The following is an 8593-nucleotide window of genomic DNA, read 5'->3' as shown; positions in this document are numbered from 1 at the left end:
TGATAACAAGGTATGCGGAGCCTGGTACCTTTTGAACATAGTTGCTATATGTTTGAGCTAAACTGAACGTGGTTTAGTCCCAGCAGAGACCAGTATTTGAATGGGCATGGATTGTTGATGTATCCTGTATTCTGGTTTTCCCCTGCTAATACTGATTACTTCAACTGCTGCGTACAAAAATAAATACATTATATACCAATCCTGTGGTTGTATCTTTGATATATATATATATATTGCTGTAAGCAGGTGCTGGTGAGCTTCCGAATCGTCAGAGGTGGCGGTGCAACAGGTGTGTCCGCGCCAAACATCAAAGCGGATCCGTCTGTTGGTAAAGGACGAACACTGCACTCCAGTCAGCTGCGTAACTGTACTCTCCTAATTGGCAGGAGAAGAATAGACGTGTTTTAGTTGCCTTGTACAACTGTGTTCACGAACGCATACCATTTTGGACGTTGTAGTGTTTAAATACTCTGAAATGACCAGTGCAGTAACTAAGTATAAAAGGATGTTTTCGTAGGCACCATCTTGTAACCTTATAGTTCATATAAAGACTGCACAAATTATAAAGTAATTAAATAACAGTGCAGTTGCAAATCAAACAAGCATTTGCAATGCAATAGGTCTCGCATTTGCAAGAGTTTAAGCTATTGGCATTGTAAATGACAATGCTTTTTATTTATGTTTCGAAAACCAACACGTAAATAAAAGCTATTGCTATTTACAATGCCAATAGCTCAAACTCAAACAACTGCGAGACCTATTGCATTGCAAATGCTTGTTTTCCTTTGGGATTTTTGAAAATTCTATGTGGAATAACTTTGGCGTTTGTGGGCGGAATTGGCTGAAATTTTCAGGAAAATGGCACATTTTGTTTCTGAGCAGCCCCTAAAAGTTTGGGGGGGGGGTTTGTCAAGGGGGGGCCGAGAAAAAAGGGGGGTCCCAAAACGCGTTTTTAACATTGAGTTTTCCATAGGGCGGTTGGACTTACTTTTAGCTCGAACGGCTGAATGGATTTACACGAAACTTGGCAAAATTGTAGATATGGTTTGCCCGACGTGCCTTTGCTATGTCTCAATATATGTGCTCCAGTAGATTTTGAGAAATTAACGTTTTAAAAAACAGATATATCTGTGTCAGCGCTCCGGTTAGCGCCCCGGTTCGCGTACCTGGCGCATAACGGAACTTCGCGAAGCTGATTGGCTCTCCGGTGTCTGTCCACATTCTAAACAGTCCGGACCGGCCGCCATCTTGTCTCTCGGTAGGATCGAGAGACAAGAGGAGGAGAAAAACCAAGGGGGAATTTAATGAAAGGGGGCAAGGTAGACCCCTCTTGACCCCCTAGGAATGATGTTGGGGTTATTAAAGGGTCCCGGGGGCCAAAAATTTTTTTCGATTTTTCGCGGTAGAAGCGCTTCCCGGTACGCGAACCGGGTCGCTCACCGGTAGCGTAACGGTAGTTCGCCATTTTGTGTTTTGTTTTAATTAAATCACAAGATGGAGGAAAAACAATGTGGGAAATGGGTATAAAGGGGCACGGGAGACGTATCCTGACCCCCTAGGTTTTCTGAGGGTGGCTGAGGAGGCTCATATATGTTGATACATGTCTTCCAGCGGCTGCACGTGAGCGGATTTTTTTTTTTTTGCTGCGTGACGTCTGTTAACGTTCGATTCGAAGGAAATCAGGAAGTGTTGACCGCCATTTTGTCACTGCGAGTAAATATATTGTTCATTTCAAAGAGTTGGAACATGGAAAAGGGAGAAGGTAGAGATTGTCTTGCTGCGTAGTTTTTCCCAGGGTGTGCAGTAAGGCCCTGGTTGTGCTTATACTCACAGTGGGGTCTTCGAACACTTTAGCAAATGATGATCCAAGCTGAGGCAAAGGAGGGTGTCAGTCGGGGGGGGGGGCAATGGTGATTCTCACTGTAAGATAGGTAGTGCGGACCCTTGTCTCCCCTTTTGTAATCGGTCATGCCTATCTTCTCCCCACTGATTGGTAATTGGTTCTACCCGGACCATTTATTAGAGGTAGCTCGTCTGGCCCCACCGGAGGGTACCCCTAATAAAGAGGACATATATATAAAATACGGATTAGCCTTCCTAGCAAATTATGGCAAAACGAAAGGAATCAAACAAAATCAGTAGGCCACTGATAGGATCCTTTCTCACCCTGCTAAAACAAGAAACACCAGGAAATAGCCCTCCGCAAAAGTATGAAACCACGGGGAGGAGCCAAGCTCGCGGTCAGGATGGCCACGAGGTAGTTCGGCTCCGCCGCCCTCGCTGCCTAAGCATGCCTGCCCTACCACCCACCCCGCCCAATAACCGACAAACCCTATACAAATGAAAGTCTGCTGATACCCACTATCGGCGTCACCAGATTGGACTAGATCACGCACAATTGGACTATGTCTTTTTCTGGTTATACAGTAACATCTTTGTGCTCGTTGCCACATTACAAATATATAGCACTCCAACAAAGTAGTAGGATTATAACACTTTAATAACTTATAAATATATACAACGCTCCAACAAAGTAAACACGTTAAAAAAAAACCTTTTAAACAACTATTTACATGGCAGCCTGCTGCAACATCCATCTCAAAGCATTCACCGTCCGCTTGACACTGTCCCTGCCCCTCCCTCTCCGGAGTAGCAACAATGGGCTGCTTTGGGCTGTCTTTTAGTCGGCTTTGGGCTATAAAAAGCCTACAAAATCCGTCGGCCTGTGAGGCGGCGTCAGTAGCGGACCGTTGTGCAAATAGGCCGAAGGCAGCACAACGCGCCGAGATCCGGACGGCACCGAGGTAGTGTTCAGCAAGTTGCCGCACTGGTCTGGCCATCCTACAATGCTGCGCCGAAAGACGGCGTGGGGCGCCCCGGGGGGGGCAGGCGGCGCGAACGGGCCTCCCCAGGTGGAGGCTCCTCAGCTGCAGTGGGGCGCCCCTTGGCGTTTCACTAGCCATCCAGCTGAGTTGCGCCCGCTCTTGCTTGCGGCACAGTGCCTCAACCGCCATCCAGCTGATTTTGGCCCGCTCTTGCGGCACAGTGCCTCACCCGCCATCCAGCTGAGTTGCGCTCGCTCTTGCGGCTACAGCGTCTCGCCCACCATCCAGCTGAATTGTGCCCACTCTTGCGGTGCAGCAATAGGCGACTGCCACAGGACTCTCAAAATGGCGGCCGGCTCTTCGGATTTGGGCCTGGTCCACTAAAATGGCCCTGGGACACCTTGGAACTCGGACGCTTGCCTGCTAGGGCATGGGCCCCATTCCCGAAAGCGTCCCCTCAGCCTTGAAGATTCTACAAAAGTCACCGGGGCCTCCGACTCCCGCAGGCTTCCGGTGGGGAGTGGCTGCCATGATTGCTTGCGAAATGGCCACGACGGAGCCACGAGATGGTGGTGCTCTCATGCTGACGCCAGCTTCAGTCTGAAACATCCAGAAACACTGTAGACTACCAATTCGATCAGTTCCGGTGGAGCCCCAACGTGACCCGGTAGGGAAGAACTTGCCCTCCCCTCTTTTGACTGATGGTTCTTGTTGCCTATCTCTTCTGTTGTCATTTAACGGAACCTTTTTTGACTGCCGAAAGGGGTTCTGGTCCGACCGTTGGTTGGTGGAGACATTTTGACTATATCCTGGACCTGCCCGGCCTCGCCCAAAATGGCGCCGGTATAAATGGGACTCGCAACTCCTTGTTGTGTACTGGTTGCCCAGCCTTGATATCACGAGATACGTATGCAGTTTTGAAGCACATGGCGGGCGGGGACGAGTACTGATTGAACATTTGGACATCCCTATTGATATTAAGTTCTGATGTGTTATTGATTACTGTACTATTGAAAGTTCGAATTAACGTCACCCATGGTACTTACCCGCAAATGTATATCTAGATAATTTTATTGTAACTGGCCCTGTCGTACTTTAATTATAAAATTTACGTCCACCGATTCCGCAACTGTTAGACACCTTAGTTCTTGCAACCTAATGGCCCGCCCGTTACGTTCTTCTACAGTGTAAATGTCCCCTCATCATATACGATTCCAGTTTGCTCCGTGGCCGGCCCACGTGGTTATAGGCCCGTATTTGTATACTGACATTTTCACAATAAAGGTTTTTAAAACAAAACATGGTAGTAGTACCTAGATTGGTAAAGTTTTGAATAATAGCCACTGTTTTCGAATCAGTAAAAGGCAAGTGAAATAAAGCAGCCCGATTACATGACGGTTAAAAGGTATAATACGCAGGAATGCTGTAAAGATAAATGGTCAAGGGCTGTTGTGTTTTCCACTCCTGCAACATAAAGTGATCGATAAGAATCCGATATTCAGGCCTATCAGCGACTAAGACAGCAGGCCGAGCCTCTTTTGCTCAACGGCTCCCTCATGGGACGAAGAAACGCCCTTTTTCTCGAAATAGGAATATTTTACTTGCAGGACAGTTGTAAATTTCCCGGGAAAATACATTAGCCTGGAACATTGTTAGTGATAAACTGTAAATGCATCTGGGTCCTTTGCTTTACAAGTCAGAGTGAGAAAAAAAAAGGTGGGGCTTTCATCATTTGGGAAAAAAAAATGTTCTTAACCAATGAAAAGTGTTATTTTTAGGTCATATGACCAAGCCTTCCATCATTAGGAAACCAAAAGTAAAATGAACCAATGAAAAGTTTTATAAACAAGTCACATGATCTGTTATGCTTACGTTACGCGCTCCGCGCCCCGGATCGCTTCCGGGTGCGCTAACGCGGCGCGTCATAAGACGCATTACGCGGTAACGTGATAAATCGCGCTTAAGCGACGCGTCACAATGTTGATTTCTAACGCTGTAGTTGCGCTAACGGAACGTTTACCGGTTCGCGGACCGGATCGCGGAACAAAATGAAGCTAACGGGAAGCTGCCAGGTTTTGCGGACCAGCAGCGAAACAAAAAAAATAATTTAAAAAAATATATATATATATATATTATATATATATATATATAATATATATATATATATATATATTACAAAAATATAAAATATATTTTTGAATAAGAATACATTTTACAGCTTTTGATATTTGCTATTAAAAAACCATTGAAATACACTGAAAAAACCATAGGTTATAGACCATATATAGTTAGGGATTAGCATTTACAAAACCTTGAAAATTCACTGAAAAAACCATAGGTTATAGGCCATATATAGTTAGGGATTAGCATTTACAAAACCTTATTTTACTCGCACAAAACCATTGAAATTCTCATATATAGTTAGTTGTACTAACTATATATCGCGCACCCGCAATCCACTGCTGATCATGTCACATATTACATCATTCATGACATGGTCAGTGACATCACTGATGACATCTCAAATGACATCACTGATGACAACATCCAGTGACTGTATGTTTCTGTAAAGTTAAAATAGGTCTTACATATTGATGAATGAGTGGATGTATAAGTGTCTGGATGAAGGATTTAGTAGGTGCATGACTGACTGTATGAGTGAGTGATTAAATGTGTCTCACTGAGTGCATGGGTTAGTGACTAAACTGTCTTAATTTGTGCATCATTATGTCTGTTGTTCTGTAAACTGCTGCATGTGTTGATCAGTAGCTATATGAGTAACTATATGGGTTATTGATTGGTTGCCCAAGTATTTGTATGGGAGACTGAGTGTCAAGTGAGGCCAACCGCACTATGGAAATTAACATGGGAAAAACGCGTTTTGGGACCCCCCTTTTTTCTCGGCCCCCCCTTGATGAAACCCCCCCAAATTGTCAGGGGCTGCTCAGAAACAAAATGTTCCATTTTCCTGAAAATTTCAGCCAATTCCGTCCACAAACGCCAAAGTTATTAGACATAGAATTTTCAAAAATCCCATAGAGAAAAAATCCTAACTATATATACCTACTGGCGACCGCCAGTAGGTAATATATACTGTTCAAGAGCCACTATTTTTCATTTTCCTTTTGATATAGCACAGTAACTTTGGTCGCTGTGCTGTGCTGTATTGCGTCACATTGTGGTAAATTTCCACCAAATATCTGTGGCTGGTCCACAGTTCAGTATCGTCCTCCTGTCTTCCTTTAGGTTGGAATGTAAACAAGTTCTTCTTGAGGCCATTAATCAGGCTTCACAGGGCACCAACTGCTCCTTTCTGTGTTATGATCACATTGTTGGCCTTTTGCAACAAACAAAACAATGGATAACACTTTTTTAAATGCATAGTTTACTTTTATCTACAAAGCAGGAAGGGGAATATTCTTTTTTTGGAAGAAGTCTTTCTGACCTTTCTCTTTCCATTAAATTTAGAATCGCTTTTTGGGAACTGACCAGTCTACCACTCCCTTGTGCAATACTCCAGAAGGAGCTTTAAAAGGGCGACAGAAAGCAGGGAGAGGAACCCTTATGCCCCCCAATTTCCTATTATGATAATCCTACATAAAAAGCAGGAGCAGCGCAGTTCAAAACAGCTGCTAACGTGGGGCTGTCCTCTACGGGGGAGCCCACACCGCCTCATTCTGCAACACTCTACATCACCGTTCCCTCTAGACACCACATTTGAAGCAGACCCCTTAGCACCACAATCAGTACATGATTGTCTTTTCCTACATTTCTATGAGGAATCCTACTGAAGTGCTGAATAGTGCACGTAGGTCTGGTGAGAAAGGACTACTTTCAATTGGGAAGACCTTGTTATACCTGTAGTGGTTTAATGAACATTTGTGAAGGTTCTTTGGGGTAGGGGTGATAGAACTGTGCTACTTTACTCTGATCCCGTTGTACATAAAATTAAGATCAGATTTGATGGGGGTGCTACAAAAGAGCTAGCTCCACTCCATCCTTTAAATCAGTGTCTTGAAGATTGAGTAGGGTCTTTAAGCCATTCCTGCTGCTCTACTCTTAGCATTTGTGTTGTCTTGAAGACGGTGCTGTGCTCCAAATACTACGCTTAGCTTAGATTGTCCAGGGCCTATTGAGGAAGAAAAATAATTCTGGGTTATTTCTGATAATCTCATTGAGCAAGGGATGGTTTGTATGAAATCACTAATGGCTATTTACATGGGTAGAAATGTGAAGCCTAAACAGGTAATGTAAGAAAATGTTGTCTTCAGTTATAGATTTCGAAATAACGTACTTAATTGGTGTATAAAACGAGTGAAATGCCAGCTGTATTTTTTTTTTTTATTAATAAGCATATAATGTTCCTATTTGGCAACAACTACATAATTCTAAAAACATGAAATGGTTCCTCTGATGTTAAGCATGTTGGACATTTGAAAATGTTTATCTACTGAATGACTTCCAGGAACAATGTTGTGAAAATTAAGCAGTTTAGCCTCGAAAATATTGTACTCCTTTTCTGGTCGGTAGACATTAACGTAAAAGAAATAAGAATTCACTTTTTACTTTCTGTTTTTTTGTTGCAGATGCTGCCCTCGCTTTAATGTTGCTGTGAATGGTGTGGGTGAAGCATATTGGGATTCCTGCTGTAACAACTATCCTTTGGAACCAGTGGAACACGCTCTTGATTAATTTCAGTGTTTGTTTTGGCATGTTTATATTCATTCTGCACATTCTGAGGTCTGCATCTGGGCTGCTGATCTGTGGCCGCCTCTACAGAACTTCTTGTGACAGGAAGTGTAAACATCCTACACTCTCAGTTGTGGAAAGTGAACAAGCTGGGAGAAGGTTGTTTACTCTTTCTGCCCGGGACCAGCATCGAAAAAGAAGCAAACTCTAGGACAAAATCAAGGCCCGGCTTCCCTTGGATTGTTCACTTAAGTTCCACATTGCAATATTTCTCAAAATCAGGGTGTATAGAAACAATTCAATTGAAATGTATTAATTTTCACTGATTGTATTGTAAATGCGAGAATTTGTGTACCACAGAATCCTGCCTATGCAGAGGCTTTTTTTCATCCACATGTTCTCCCTTGATTTACGTAGTTCTAAAATCTTTTATGATATGTAAAAGTTAAGAAATCTCACATGAAATATAATAAACCGCATAATCATAATACAATAATAAAAAGTAATGACAATGCAAAAAGGTGTGGTTTTAATGTACTGAAGCACGTAGCATCAGCACATTTAAGAAGTGAACGGTTGTAAATTAGGCCCTCATACAGTTCAATGCAAGCAATTTACTTGAAGTGGTAGTCAAAAGAGGAATACCTCGGTGGGCTGAGTGAGGATGTAAGTGACAAAGAAAGCAGCCATTCAAAGAGAGCCAGTGTTTGAAACGGGCAGACTCCTATATTATTCTGTGTATATTGTCAGTAACGGGTTTTTTTGACAAAAGCTCTGCCAAAATTCAGACCTAAAAAGTGAATAAACAATAAAAGAACCATACAAGCCTAACAGTTCCAGCCAATTAAATTCCTTTTTAATGAAAGCCATTGTAATGAATATGAGAAAAATTTAAATTTCCACTCGGCATAGATTTATCATGTTTTCAAAACTTGTTGTGGACACGTCTCCTCTTTATTGCTGTCTTTTCTTGCAGCCACCAAAGATTTTTTTGTCTAGCTTTTATGCGTCTCCTCTATACACGGTTTTACACATAAGGATTGTGGGTAATTTGACATTTATTGTCTTCCTCCTGGAGT

At 42.9% G+C, this 8593-nt stretch overlaps 1 long non-coding RNA gene across 2 annotated transcripts in view; it reads left to right on the top strand.

Annotated features, from left to right (window-relative positions):
• Positions 1-8343, top strand: part of LOC147707478 (uncharacterized) — a 232880-nt gene extending 224537 nt beyond the window's left edge. The window contains exon 7 of one of the 2 annotated variants that reach the window (XR_015296620.1): positions 7412-8343. This is a non-coding gene — a long non-coding RNA (uncharacterized LOC147707478). The remainder of the gene's footprint in view (positions 1-7411) is intronic. The other variant, XR_015296619.1, reaches the window with a different exon arrangement.
• Positions 8344-8593: the final 250 nt, after the last annotated feature.

The sequence above is a fragment of the Lissotriton vulgaris genome, chromosome 6, assembly GCF_964263255.1.
Source record: "Lissotriton vulgaris chromosome 6, aLisVul1.2, whole genome shotgun sequence".
In the NCBI taxonomy this organism is placed as follows: Eukaryota; Metazoa; Chordata; class Amphibia; order Caudata; family Salamandridae; genus Lissotriton; species Lissotriton vulgaris.
This window is presented reverse-complemented; position numbering and strand designations above follow the sequence as displayed.